This window comes from Brassica napus, chromosome C3 (genome assembly GCF_020379485.1).
Source record: "Brassica napus cultivar Da-Ae chromosome C3, Da-Ae, whole genome shotgun sequence".
Taxonomy (NCBI): domain Eukaryota; kingdom Viridiplantae; phylum Streptophyta; class Magnoliopsida; order Brassicales; family Brassicaceae; genus Brassica; species Brassica napus.
In genome coordinates, this window is record NC_063446.1 from 67915335 (window position 1) to 67931365 (window position 16031).

The following is a 16031-nucleotide window of genomic DNA, read 5'->3' on the forward strand; positions in this document are numbered from 1 at the left end:
GAATTTCAATAACTTTGTATCTACGCATTTGTTGATTATAAGATTAACGGTTTCAGCGTCAAAATTATATTTTATTTTATTTTTTTGAAAATTATAACTATGTTTTTTGCCCCCTCCCCATATTTTGACCTTGAGCTGTCACCGTCTATGTATTTCGTTATCTTTCTGGTGTGCGATAGTTCTCACCATCACCGGAAAAAGATTCACCTCTTTCTCTTGTTCTTCCTTGCCTTCATCACATGTGAGATTATATGATATTTGTTGTAGATCAGGTTTATGAGTTTTCAGTTGTTCGGTTGATTCTCACGGCATTGTAGGCTGTTCCAGTCAATATTGACAGGTCATCTTCTTCCTTAGATTTCAGCTGATGTTTGGAACTGCGTCTCTTTGGTTGGGCCAGAGTTTAGTCGTCTTTGATGTTGTATTCATCGTTGTTGGCTTACCGTCAATAGTGTCTCTGTTCGTCTTGGTTTTCAAGATCTATTTTTTGGTGTTCTGATTTATATGTTCTCTTTTATATCTCGAGGACGGCTCAATAGTTTGCTGATTTCATTTCGTCTCCCTTTCCCTCTCTATTCTCGCATCTCTTTGCAGCTTTCATCGCATCTCTGGTGGCTCTCCCTTTCACCATGTTTGCCACTTCAGGTTTGGATAATGTTTTCGTTCGTGTATGCTATGTGGGCTTCGAAGGTTATTTATGGTCTCAAGTTTAGTCTCTGATTTCTCAGTGGTTGTCTTTCATCCTCCCTCTCTCAAGTTGTTTCTTTTCTATATTTCTCTTGGTATAGGTGTGCGGAGTTAGTCTCTTGGAGCTTTGGTCCCTTCTATCCAGAGCTTTGTGGTCTTGCACTTGCATGGCCGTCTTGTATGTTCTTATTTAGTTTGTGAGGTGTTTCTTACCTTTTAGCTACTGGTTGTGATTCCAGTGCTTTAGTCATATATCATCCTGCTTCTTTGTGGCTTTGGCCTTTCGATTATTATTCTTTCTTTGTTCCGCTTTCTTGGTTATTTGCGTTGATGCTCTAGTTTCTTATTCTTAGTTTGATTATCTTATGATATTAATAGTGAAATAAATATATAATTTGTAAATGAAATAATAAAAATTAGTAAATAATAAAATGGTGAAAGTTTATGCTATTTTGAATTGTGAATAAATTAAATATTTAAAATATATTTATATTCTTTTATTTATTTCTTAAATTTTAGGGACCAATAAATATGAGAAAGATTAGATATTACATAATTAGAAATTGATGGAGCAAATTGCAATAATTTAAATGAAGAAGGATTTAAAAAAAAAACATGAGGACACATGTCAATAAACCCCCCTTCCACATGTCATAAGAAGGGAAAAAATCAACTTTATATATATAGATAGATTTGCTCTTAGGCTCGGCCGGTTTTTGTCCTTGATGACGATATAATGTTTTATAGAACTATAATATATCTTTTATTTTGTATATGATATAACAAATCTTTTCTGTATACTTGAAATGGAATATTTGTGTCGTTATTAGATACCTGATTGTACTTAAAAAAAATTCCAGAAGCATTAGATTAACCCTAAGGATCTGTTTAACTAGACAATCTTTAATCAATCTAGTAGAGAAATTGTTCAAAATCATAAAGGTATGTTGTTTCTGTTGAGAAGACACACCTTCTTATAAACCAAGTGTGTCCATTCTTTAAACCATGTTTTTTGGAAAGTACTTTGGGCCGTTTGGCTAATGAACTTAGTGCCATTGCCTAGTGGGCTTGGCAAAGACTGCAGAGTGGGGTCGATTGTCTTGTAAATTAGAATCAGGTAACATGGGACCGGTTTTAGTGAATGCCACCTATTTTCCACACATCCAAACTTTTTTGTATATATATATAATGTGAGAAAAGGTGAAAAGTAAATAGTATAGAGAGAAGATAAGAGGTGTGATGGCCTGATGGGTCGATCTTAAAAGTGGTAGGGCGAGAGAGAAGATACTTCCAAAATCTTTGTCTGAGAACAAGACATCCTTTTGAAGTGATGACTGATGAGACGTCCAAACCCCATTTCATTAATTATTTCAACGAATTCAACACAATTTTATTACCACGTTGTAAATCCTAAAATAGATATTACTGGAGAACAAGCAGTTGCTCTTTTTTTTTTGTCATCTGGTAAATTAAATATTAAATCAAACATCATATAGCGACATTACCTACCCTTCCAAAGGCAAGAACCAGCGAGGTAACATGTACCACCCGCAACCAAAAGATGGAAACAACACAAACCCCTAAAAATAACAAAGACAATAAAGAAAAAAGACGTCGAGAGACAGGAAAGTAAAACAGAACTTCAAGAGCTCCACCTTGCGCTCAAAGACGAGCATACCGAAATAGAACTCATCCACAATTAACACAAGTTGAAAGGAGCAGCGAGATAGACTAGACGCACACGAACATCACCAAACATATAAACTGAATCGAGAGAGGTTAGAATCCTTAACCGTCGCTGTAAACACCCTTCAATCCGAACTAAGACTCGTCATTGGACCTTGAGTGTGCTCTCCCCGCGCCTCATACGCACCATCACCCCACGGCGAAGCCTATAAAAGCTTCCCGGAAACGTCTTATTCATACAGCCGGTAACTGGATAATAACCACTCCAAATCCATGACAATGAAGCAATCGCTTCGATATACATCTATCTCCTTCTGATCCTCTCAAAACTAAGGTTGAGCTCGCAAAAAGCTCTGGCCATCAAAAACAACAACCACCGGGGTTGACTCTAATGAGCAGAGGCAGCACTCCCAAACCCAAGCAAGAAGCTGAGCCACATTCGCAGCTAAGCCTCACGCCCCCCTCCACAGTGGCCACTACTGCTTGTCCCAACGAAGAAACAGAGGGTAAAACCTATTTCCAAACATCCCGCTCCGACATCAAAACACCCGGATACAAGATCTACGAAGAGGAACCACTTGAGAAACCCTAAAAACCGCTCCACCTAAATCAAGCCCAACACATGCCGCGCCATGACTCCAACACCAGCAAGCTCGCGTTCTGGCCGGCGACTCCACGCAAGCAGAGACATAGCCGAACAGAACCTCCGGAGGTAGAACCAAAAGCAAAGCGCACAGGAATGGATAGATCTCGGTAGAGCAAAGAGCAGAGAAGACTAAAGGAGGAAGAAGAAAGCTCCGACGTCGAGAACGCGCTCACACGCGCCGGACGACGTCGGACCCAAGGTTAGAGCTTCGTTTGCGGCCGAGAGAGAAAAAGGCGAGGATGATGTGAAATTTTTTTGAACACTTGCTTACCTTTATTTATTTATTTATTTATTTATTTATTTTTGTATTGTTTTGTCAACTCTTTGAACTTTTTTTTTTTTTGAACAACTCAACTCTTTGAACATATCTCAAATTTACCATTGCAATTAATTTCTTACCCACATCTTGGTAGAAACAATTAATGACCCTCCCAATACTCATTCATATTGACTCAGTTATTCTGTGAAGTTTGTCTAACTACATTCAAGTTTTGTCTCGCTATTGTTTCTATTTTCGTAGATGCAAGCTTTGATTAAACCCTGCAAACACGTTGTGTTTGATTCTAGTTGGACCAGTCAGATTGAATCTAACATCTAACATTTCACTGTCCAAAAGCGTATACTCTATTTCAAACGATACCTCTTTTGTCATAAATAGATACCATTTTAAGGACTACAATCAATTATTTTAATCGAGAGGTTACATACTCAATTTATTTAGTTTTTCTTTAAATAATACATACATACATAGCCGAAATTGACCTGCTAATCATAAAGCATAGGAGCATAAGTCTCTTATCTCTTGAACACAGCATAATATGTATCTAATTCCTCAACATCAATCAATACATTTGCTTACTATAATATATTTATCTTATCTCTTGAACACAACATAATGTGTATTTAATAGTAAATGTATCAAATGTCAAAGGGTTATATATCACCCCATTTTATACAATGCTTATAATATCATATATATGCTTTGGTTACTGTAGAATAGAAAAAACGAAAGGTAAAATTCAATAAATATTTTCAAGGACACGAGTAGTGATGTTAGGTGGATAAGAAGTTGAAATCTTACACTTATGAAGTAAAAAAAGGAAAGGAAGGTCTGACTTTATTGAATATGTTAGTATAGTTTTGCTCATTCTTCCTCTGTCAAAATCTCGACATTTACTTGGCCAAGTAATTCGTACGTATGTTCCAACCGCCGATTACATAATATACATTATACCTACATGTCTTTTTTTTTAATCAAACCTACGTGTCTTTTTATGTACTTATGAACCAACAAAAGAAAGTAAAATTCCAGAATATAAAATAAAATAAAAGATTTTGTGTCACAGTGAATCGTTTGTTCATAAATTTGGACAACATGGATACATATCTCGTGAATTTCGTCGTTCTTCTCAGAAATCGTTGTACCATATGATGATGACCTTTACTCCAATACGATACGACAACATGAAATTCAAAATACCAATATAACGTTTCATTCCCATATTTTTCATGGAATGAGCCTAACCGCTCCCAATTTTTTGTATTCATTAACAAATACTGGTTCAAACATAAATAATTCAGTTATTTAAAGATTTATTCTTTTATTTATGTCCATTTGTTAATCATATTTATTGACACGAAAATATAGATGGTTTAGAAATTGCTTTAGTTTGTGAATTACACATATATATTCTAGCAAAATTTAGAAAATGCTATAGGGGAATATTAGCTCACAACTGAACCTAATATATAAAAATTTTGTTAAAGTGAATATAACATTAGAACAAACTGAATTTACATTTCAAGAGTAATATAGAGCTTCGTTGATGATTGATATGATGCCAGATGACTTTAACTCAATCTATACGTTTATTCCTATATGCAAACGAATTTTCTTGTCATATCATCTCCTATTTCGTAATATCAAAGGAAAAATAATTTACTTATAACTTCAGTACATGAATTAGTGATTACTTTTTATTTGATAAACAAATTTTATATCCCGGTCAAATAGCGTCCGGTAGTTTTAATTCACACAGGCTATTCTATCTTATGGTAAGTAGTGGACATTTGTATCACACTTATTTCATACATATTGTACGTATATCACTATTTTGTATGCATGGGAGAGTATGTGAAAGATATATATCACGTTGACTACAAGTAGTTGACATTTGAAATATTATATACTCAAACAAAAACAGCACTACAGTAAATTTGAGTATTAATAGCATCAAATTATAGCGTTTATGACAATTCTGCTATTGTATGCCAACACTTGATTTTTTAATAGCGTTTATCTGTTTAAAACGCAATATTTGTTATCGCGGGAAAACAAAAAAAATTAGGCGCATTAATTTTCTAAGTGAGGCTCCAACACTTAGAAAAAATAAATATTTTGCCACCAAAACAGTTTTCAGATTCACCGAAATGGCTTTGTATTGTTTCTCGTTTCAAAAAAAAAAAGGCTTTGTATGGTTTCTCAGAATCATAAACTGAAGTCTCTTTCTCCAATCTCTCTCGCGAAATCATCGTCTCTTCATCTCCATCTCTCCTCCGTCGTGTTTATCGGTCATTATTTTCATGGCTTCCACCGGACAAACCTCCAATCTTCGTCGTTCACTTTCTCTTTTTAAGTTTGTCTTGATTTGGGGTTTTTAGGTTTGGGTTTCGATTTGCCTTGACTATCTGTTTCTAGGTCCACACATGTCTCGCCGAACTTTATACCGTCGAATCCTCCTCCCCCTCGCCGCCGTCACTCCTCACTTCCTCGCCTCAACGTCAGATATGCCGTCACCTCCGTTGGTTACAGAGAAGCAGCAGTTCCTGGAGCTTTCGACTTCACCAATTCATCCTCTCGGGGGCAATCGAGTTTTGACGAGTTTTGTCCGATTTGGTGAAGGCTTGGAGTTTGGGGAAAGTAGATTTCTGAGAAGCAGTGTTGGGAGTGGTCGTGAACTTGTAACACAAAAACAAGAAGAAAGAAGGATCCGTAATTCATCGAGAACATCTCATGTTTGTAAGTTTCAGATGACACATAATTCTCCAAGAACAGCTTGCTAGTTTCTAAGTCTGGCCGGAAGACAATGATCATGGTTTGTTCTCTCATCTTCCATATCTCAATTTGATAATTTAATACTTTTCCAAGTCTTAGAAACACCAAAGTCTCTGTCTTTGCTCTGTTCTTGGCTAAAGTTTATCTTTTTGCCCCGTTTTTGGCTAAAGTTGGCTTTTCCATGTGCTTGTTTCACCTCTATGCTCTATATAATTTGAAGTCTTTGAGAAGCAAAGGTATGCCTTCTCCTTTACTCAGAAATTTGATGGTTTCTCCATGCTTTAAACTGTGCCTTAATATCTTCTATTATTACAGAGATGTAGATTTCAACTTAAAAGTCCTTACTTGTGTGTTCTAAAAGATGTGTGTGTGTGTGTGTGTCCAGGGAGAAGAGGAGGATGTAAACGTCGATTTGACTGAACATATGAAAGCCAGTGACGTTGAAATTCCATCTGAATCTATAACCTCAAAACTTTCTAAACGTTCTTTAAGTATTATATGCCTGGGAAACTTTATATTTTGTTTTGTGACAAAGTTTAGAATGGGTACATAATTGTCTCTTTAAATATATATATTAAATCTTCGTTTATGGATATGGATTGATTAAGCTCAATGAGAAATAAGGTTTTTAAATATCAAAAGGAAAACAACTATTACAAAGCCAAGGAACAGTAAATAAAGTAATGCAAAATTGAATATTTCGTAGACTGATGAATCATCCAGACATTTAGGGCAGTGGCACCAATTGATAGAGTTCCATTATTAGACTTTATATATAATTAATGGTTTAAACCCCTAAACATAAATTTAGAATTACAATATTTTCATGATATAATTTCAATCAAAAACTTAAATGTAATCATTTTAAAATCTAATCTCAAATTTAAATTCTAAACCTCAAACACTAGATCTTTAATCTACACCCTAAACTCTAAACCCCAAACTTAAACTCTACATACAATACAATGTCATAAATCTAATTTTTTCAAACCTATAATAAAAAAATTAAACTTAATTTTAGAAAGCATGTCTAAAAACATATTTAGCACATGTTTAAAAACATATGTTGTATAGCACATGTTTAAAAAATTTACAAAACATGTCTAAAAACATATTTTGCACATACTTTTAAACTTCAATAATTTAAAACATGAGTCTTTTATATACTAAGATGAATAAGACACCTAAAACATTTAAAACATATTAAAAACATATCTAACTATATAGGGTTTATAACTTTTAAATATAAAACTATAAATCTAATACCCTAAACAACATATTCTTGACACCAAACCCTATATCATAAACAATAACCTTTCATTTTAAACTTGTAATCTTAAAATTTTAATTATAAATCATAAAATCAAAATATAAATTAACTATATAGGTTATAACTTTAAAATACAAAACTATAAATCTAATACCCTAAACAACATACTCTTAACACCAAACCCTATATCATCATCTCTAAACTTTATAGTTTATCCAAATATCAATCACAAATTTTAATTTTTAAAAGTATAAATTTAAATCTAAAAAATTTGAATTGTGAATTATAAATTTAGATGTTCTCTCAAAATAAGTTTTATTTACGAAAATATATCATAAATATTTTATATATTACAATACAAAATAGAATTTAAACAATCGTGTTAAAAAAGAATAGGAAATAATGTATAAAAATTTGATTGGTCAACATAAGTAGCCTATCACATGCAAGGGCGAGGATCATGCGTTATGTAATCACGACCATTGATTAAATTTTTTAAAGGGTCAAGATTCATTCTGCTTCTTCCTCTCTCTCTCGTCTCTTTTTTTTCAGATTCTTCATCCGATTTTGGAAGAGTTACAGACTCACAAATCTCATCTTCATCCCTCTCGTATCTCCAATTTTTTGAAGTCATCGTCACTACCAAACCTCTTCCATCGCCTCTGTCTCTCAATATTCTTTTCCACTCAACACTACAGATCCATGTCTATCATCGTCACAACCACCATCACCATAACCTTCAACGCCCCCATCTCTATCTCCTCGTTCTCTGCCTCCGTCAGTGAAGCTGTCTCAGCCACAATCACCAAAACCTCAGCCGCTGTCACCATCATCTTCATCTCCACCTCCTCGTTCTCTACTCCGTCATCGAACTCTGTCTCAACCACTCTTTTTATCTATCCTCTTATCAAAGCTTCTTCTTTTCCAGGTGCATATTGATGGTCTTAGTTAACAACAACCGTATCTCAGTTTTGTTATATGTTCCTTTTTTGCTTTGAGATTTTTGAATGATTAGTCTTGTTTGACAAGATTGTAACTTGATTAAATGAGGATTTGACTTCATGGACAGGGAAGAGGAAGTGGAATTGATAATGGGGCTGGTGGTTGTTCTTGTTCCCGTAGTGCACAACATTGATAGGTATGTCTGATGCAGTTCATATTCAATAGCCATTGTTCTCTATCTCTCTGTTTTGAATTTGATTTTTGATTTGTTTGTTCTTGTTACAGGAAGGTGCCGGATATGAAGAAGCTGTGATGGTGGAGATGGAGCAGAGCAAGAAGAAGAAGAAGAGAAAGAGGGAGAAGGAGAGAAGACAGAGACGTAAGGAAGACGATGAAGATGGAGGAGGAGGTGCGACAAAACAAGACGATGGAAAAAAGGAAGCGGTGTAGATTAGGTTCACTTTTGGTTGGTTTATTAGGTTTGGTTTAGATAGATTTAGTTTAATAAATCAGGTTTGTGTGTAAACCAATGTTCATAAATAAACCGATATTAATTGTAAACCATTATTTGTGTACATTGATGTTAATACATAAATAAAATTTAATTTTTAGTTATGAATTAATTTTCGATTTAATTTTGAATTATTTAATTATGAATTATGTTTTGGGTAATTATTTAAGGTGTAGTTTTTTTTTAATTTGGTATCACGTTATTATAAATATTAACAATTGCATATAAACTAATGCTATCGTTGTATAGTTAACTATAGCATAAGAAAAAAACCGCTATTAAAAGTGTCAGACCTATTATAACGGACGCTATCAGAGCGGCTAAAGAAGCGCTATTATACCAAACTCATAGCATTTTTCGTCTTTTATTACTACCCATATTTTCTGTAGCGCATCTTTTGTAGTTCCAATCGACGAAGTCATGCAAAAAAAAAAAACGACAAAATGTTTTGTATGTTTCCTGATGTTTCTTTGCGAAAGCGTGAGAATAGATTTGGCTTCATACATGTGATCGTGATTCGTGACCACTATTAAATTATATGGATACACAAATATCACATTGGATACCAGTTGAAACATTGGTTTGAATATGTTTATATCAGCATTTCAGCGAAAATATCATCGAACCTTTTCTATTGATAAAGAAATTTAAGTATATTCAATCCTCGTTAATTTATAGCTAGCTAGATACATTTTCTTAAATCTGGACCTCTTCACATTAAAACTAGAATAGGCAGCTGTATATCGTCATTGATTGAAAATGATACAAAAAGCTTAAACTTCTACTATGCATTTATACGTACGGATACGTTACGCAACTTGTATATCGTTATTATTGATAATAAATAGGCGTATAATATGCGTGCATGTGTCAAGTGTGGAGACTTAATGTTTAAAAAAAAAAAACAAGTGTGGAGACTTTTTTTTTTTTGTAACACAAACAAGTGTGGAGACTTGTTCAGAAAAAAAAAACAAGCGTGGAGACAAAAGCATACAATAATGTGAATCACGAAATAGAACAAGGGTCTGGGACCTCTGGTTTGTCTGAAGGAAAGGGGGCCATGGCGACAGGTTCTGCAATCTCAGCTCACATACCTAATTTTCATTTTTATTTTTATTTGGTCCTACTTCATTTATACCCTTTTCATTTTCTTGTGTTTTCATAATTTTTTCATTTACCCTTGTATTTTTCATTTTTCATTTTTCATTTTGCTATTTATTGCTATAATTGCTCAATTAATGATTAATCATTAGCACTGATTTGATCCAGGAATTTCTCAAGCCTTACATTTTGAAAATATATGTTGTAGATGGTTCTTAGACCTCTATTTCACTAGTTAAACGTCTACGCACTTACTAGAACATTTCCAAAAAGATTCTCAATTTTAGAGTTTGCAAAACTCAATATTTGAAGTTTCAAAGTGTTTTTTTTCAAAAACAAAACTTCAAATTTAACTTCAAAATTATTTGTAATTTACACTATGGTCATTATATTTATCATAATTAATATAAATTCATAGAACTTTTATAAATAACTAGCACATATATACAAATATTATAATAATATTAAGTTATAAAATCTTACACTAAAATATACAATTATAAATATAAATACATAATTAAATATTAAACTACAAAAAAGACCATATTATTACATAAAATTATTTCCGTAATACTCCATCTTCGGTTACACAAATTCATTTGGAAAATATTTTAGAAGTTCTGGATCAAATTTACTAGTCTATTAGTGTTGTTGTAATATTTAAATTTGTGTAATAATTATGTATTCGTGTATCATTTTTGAAAAAAGTTATTAAGTTTATTTTGTAATATTCTTGTTGTCTAATTTTAGATTTTAAGATATTATAAATCTTATTTGAATTTTTTTATTTAATTTTATGTGTAAAATTCAAATTTATAAAAATAAATTTGAAATATTTAAGATATACAAAAATTTTAAAGATTAAAACGATGAATGAGAAAATACTTAAGAATCATAAATGTGATGTATAATTAATTATAAGGACCAAAATGCAAATAAAGTTTTACTACTCAAAACTTTAAATTTGAAGTTTTAAAGTTCCTTTTTGGAGAGCAAAAAATTTTATATTTGAAGTTATAGAATTTCTTTTGGAGATGCCCTTATAGTATTGCAAAAATAAAACTAGTTTTTTTTTTTATTTATACATGGTATCCTGGTCTCACAGAATTGGTCCAGACTAGTTACGTGTTACCACGCGTCGGTCTCCTATCCCTGGTGTTGCCAAAATGTTAATTCTCCGGTGGTTGGGATTCGAACCCGAATGGCTTCACCGTATTAGGTTTTTACTCTCAAGTTAATCACTATGGTTAAAATAAAACTAGTTTATGATACATAGTACTATCTTTGATTTAATTTAATCAAATCGTCAAAAAGAGAATAGTTATATTCAAGTCATTCCTAATGACTTTTTGTAACATATCTCAAAATGACGTGTGTTCGTTACATGTGCAAACGTCGAAAGTATTTATATGGCTAACACGTATATGTGCCAAATACAACACATTCGCTTAGTGAATAGTGTGTCTCTTTTTTGTTGCGTTTTGTATATATACTACAACATGAAATTGTATTTGTTGCGTTTTATTATATACTACAACATGAAATTCTATTTAGGATATGATTGGTAAATATTGGAAGAATTGGGAGTAAAATAAATGAAGGAAATGAGAGTAAAGTTAGTAGAGTAATTGAGAGAAAAAGATGGTATAGACAAAATAAAAAAAACAATAAAATTAAAGTCAGTAGTGTAGTTCCATTGAGAAAAAGAAGAGGTATACTTACCTTTATTCAAACAGTACTTAGCGTTCAAAAATATAGGAGCACCACCATCGGTGAAGTTCTAAAAATCAGTATACAAACCGCTAAATAAAAATATTATAACATAATAAAAAAATTTGATTAAAATTAATTTTGTTGGTAAATGATAAACCACTGATATCATGACATATAGTAACACAAATTTTAGAACCAGTCCTAAAATTACTATGTATATAGCCTCTCTTAACTTTCTCTTTCCTTCTGTTATTATTTTAATATTTAATTTTTTTAAAATCTTTATGTAAAATCAATCGATGGACGTGCTCTTAAAAACTGTTTTCACCTGACTGACAAATTATTAGCTGGACTGGGAGTAAAAAACTTTTTCACCAAAACATTATCGCCATTACTGCTATACAATCATACCCTTAATGGCTAGTGCCTATTGACTATTGTTTAGACGACCTACCTAGCTAGCGCAACATGAAATTCTATTTAGATCCCCAACATTTACTTACCAATATATGGAGCAAGCCAGGTATACTTAGGCCTGAGACTTTTATCCGAGACCCGGATTCGATCTGAGATTCGATCTAGATCCGATCCGAAAATCCGGATATCCGGAGAGGCCGAATCCGGATCCGGATAGTAAAATTCTGGATCCACCAAAACCGGATCCGGATCCGAATATCTTGATTTTTTAGTCCGGATATCCGGATCCTTAAGTTTTATTAATAACTATTTCAAAAATAGTAATATCTATATATAAAAACTAATTTTATTTAATATACTTTCATTTTTATAATAGTATATGTAAATTTTGTAATTTTATACATAGAAATAATTCAAAACATTATATATTTTTTCCTTTAAATTATTGTTAATATTTTATATATATTAATAATATTTTTTTATTTATTTTAAGGATCCAAATCCGGATCCGGATATCCGCCGGATATTACAATTTTTAGAAGGATATCTGACACTCGGATATCCGAAAACTCCGGATCCGGATAAGGATAGTAAAATTATTGATCCACCGGATAAGGATCCGGATTCAGATACCTTAAAATTGGATACCCGATCCGTCCAAGGCCTAGCTATACATACCATTACGCACAAGCCATTAATCAAGTTGTCCACGGACAGAGAGTAACACTATGCAAATAGTGCAGCATGGCCATGGGATGTTAAAATTATGCACTTAGTTTATGTGAATCGAACCTACCAGCAATGAATCAACTATTAGACAGAAAAATCATTTCCAACAATTTATTTATCTTATGTTTATCTAAATACTTAGGGTCCGACTGGTGACCATCCGGGAAACAAGAGGAACGAATAAAAAAGGAATGTACGAGAATAAAATACCAGGAATGAAAAGGAATGGTTATTCCTTATCAAATTTGACAAGGAATAATTTTGTTCTTTAATTCTCTACAAAAAAGGGAATGAAAGGGAATGAGAGGAAATTATTATTCCTTGTGAATGGTAATTTTTTTTAGGAACGTTAGAGAATGCATGATTCCTCGTCGTTCCCTGGTCACCATTCATACCCTTAGTTAATCAGAGACTTTTTGAAAAACAAAAGGTGTTAATCATACGCAGTTCTATAACAACTTTGTTATTGGGTCAAAAAAAGGGAGAGATATTTGGTCACCAATATCAGCATACAACCACATTCTCGTTCCCATTGGATTACAATAAAAGAAAAAGAAGATTGGAAGCAAAAAGGAAGAGACAAGGGTCAAAAGAAGAAATATATATAAGATTTAAAGTTCACAAAGCTATTAGAGAATGATCATATTATTCTGGAATCATTGTTGTGTGGGCACACATTGTCGGGTCCCACACATTGACCTCCTTGCTCTTTCTACATGTTGGGGGAAAGCTGTTTTCATTGCCCAACATTTTCTTTTACCGCTACAATAATATACTTTTTCACAATAATAAACTTTAGTTATTACTCATTCCTTTTTTCCTCTAGTTTTCCACACATAAATTATTATAAATATATCATTTAACGATTAAAAACTTTCAATAAGTAAAAATCATTAAAATTGTTATTTTTTAAAATTTATCATTATTAATTAAATAGAATGAAGAGAATGCATGATTCAGTCGAAAAGAAGAATATAAGTATAAACAGCATAAAAAGATATTCGATCTTCTCTTTTGCTAGTTTTATTTTTCTACACAAAAAATAATAATTTATGGATCATTATATGGTTCACGAGATGCGTATGGTACCATGATATTGATAACATATCTTAAAGAGGAGAAGACCAATAGAAGAGACAAAAAGACAGAAACACACATTCTCCACAACAATTTAATTACTTACATTTTTGTATGGTAAAAGAATAACCACAAAGATTTTTTTTGTCTCTTCCCAATTTGAAAAACTCCCGCTTTCGACAGACCTACATGATACATCATTTTTAGCCTTTAATTAATTTTGTAGCTACATGGCGTGCTCCACATTCAAAAATTACAAGCCTTTACTATTGTTGTTATGCATGTAGTTGATTTTAGTTTTACACCATGCAAAGTAATAATAGACCATCTGAACTATTAATCATTTGAAGACCAATGTCTATTCCGTATTTGAAAGAATTATGTTAGCTTTTTCTTGTTGTATTTGCAAGCTTGATGTTTTAGATTTTATCTAATATATTTTACTTTAAAATTTAAATTTAAATATAAAATATGAGTGGCTAAATTTTATTAACAAAAAAAGTAACGGAAAAGTAAGTATTTTTAATATGTGTGAACAATCTAAGAGCATGTTTATTGCTAAAACCTTTAAATGGTGCTTAAGTGGTTCTTAATGAATTTTTAACTATTAAAATTAAGCTAAGCAACTTTGTTAAAAAACACTTAATTATAGTGGTTTATTGGTAGTTGCATAATTATGGTTCTTAACAATAAAAAAATATTAAATTTATTTATAAACATAATTTTTTTTAAAGATAAATTTATTTATTAAATAAAAAAAAGTCAAACATAACATTTTAAAATACAAAGTCAACCTTGAAAGACTAGAGAAATAACAGATAGGAATCTGTTGGAATTGAAAAGGAAGGAAAGAGTTTTAAAGAAGGAAGAGAGACTAGAGAAATAAACGATAACATTCAACACTCAAAACAACTAACAACAACCAGATTCGAGTTGACATGTATCTAACTTAAATTAATTACCATTTCACAACAATAATCAATGACAAAGCAAGTCATTTATCATCGACAAATCAATTCATTATCAAACCCTAAGCAAGTCATTTAACTCTCTTCCTCAACCATAACCAATCCTTTATTCATTTCAACACATCAAAGAGACAATCACTTCAATGCCAACACGGGTTCAATGCCAACAGAGCCAAAACATTTACGTACCTAACTCAACCCTAAAGCTTTCATTGACTTTAAAAGAAGTAAAACATTTACATGTTTATTACACGGGTTCAATGCTCTAGCTTATGCACTCCTCTGCTTTGACGATCCTTCCTCGTTTGCCTCTTGATCCACGCAGCTCAATAGAGACACAAACAGAAGCAAATAACAAATGAGAAACAAATAAAACACAGAGCTTTTTAAAATGACAATCAAGGCAAACGAGACCACAGTCCTAAAAACGTTCACTCTATATCATAAACGACCAACAAATGAAACACAAAGCTCTTTAAAAAACGTTGAATCCATTTCGAAAACAAACACAAGAGACAGAGACATATCTTTATGAATTTGAAGATATATGTTTTACCTTTTTTGCGGTTGTAGTCATCTTCTTTAACGAACCTTCATGTCTGTTGATAATTTCATCTTAAGAAACACAAATAGAGACAAACACAAATTAATCACTAGTAACTGAGACAACAAACAAATCAAATAACAAAGAAGGATTCAAACATAAAAAGAATAATACAAACGTTTACCTTTCGATTTGATTTCCTCGCAGACAACCGAGGAGATCCACCGAGAGAGAGAACAGAGGCGGAGTCTTCATCGTCGGTGAAGATCACGAGACAGAGGCTGAGTCTTCATCGACGGGGGAAGATCACGACAGAAACGGGGAGTCATCGAGGGAGAGAAAGAGAGAAGCGGAGTCCTCGAGGTTTCACCACAACGAGGCGGAGTCGTCGAGGGAGAGAATCGCGAAACGTGGAGCCGCCGAGGGAGAGAAAGAGAGAAGCGTATTCGTCAACTTTAACTAAGAACGACGCGGATTCCTCGAAGATTCAATCGACAAACGCGGAGTCGCAGAGGGAGAGAAAGAGACAATCGGAGTCGTCGAGGGAGAGAGGAAACCGAGTCGTCGAGGGAGAAAGAGAAAGATGCGTACAATGACACATGTCCCATAACATGCGCTGCTTGTGGAGCTTAATTAAGCATCGCCTCCTCGCTTAATACACTATTTTCTTGTTTTTTTAATCCGA

The 16031-nt window shown here is 32.8% G+C and overlaps 1 long non-coding RNA gene across 1 annotated transcript; it reads left to right on the forward strand.

Annotated features, from left to right (window-relative positions):
- Nucleotides 1-4998: 4998 nt before the first annotated feature.
- On the forward strand, nt 4999-8901 carry LOC111204123. Its single transcript, XR_002656536.2, has 5 exons — nt 4999-6114; nt 6245-6310; nt 6460-8272; nt 8414-8482; nt 8572-8901. It is a non-coding gene; the product is annotated as an uncharacterized LOC111204123 (long non-coding RNA).
- The last annotated feature ends 7130 nt before the right edge of the window (nt 8902-16031 follow it).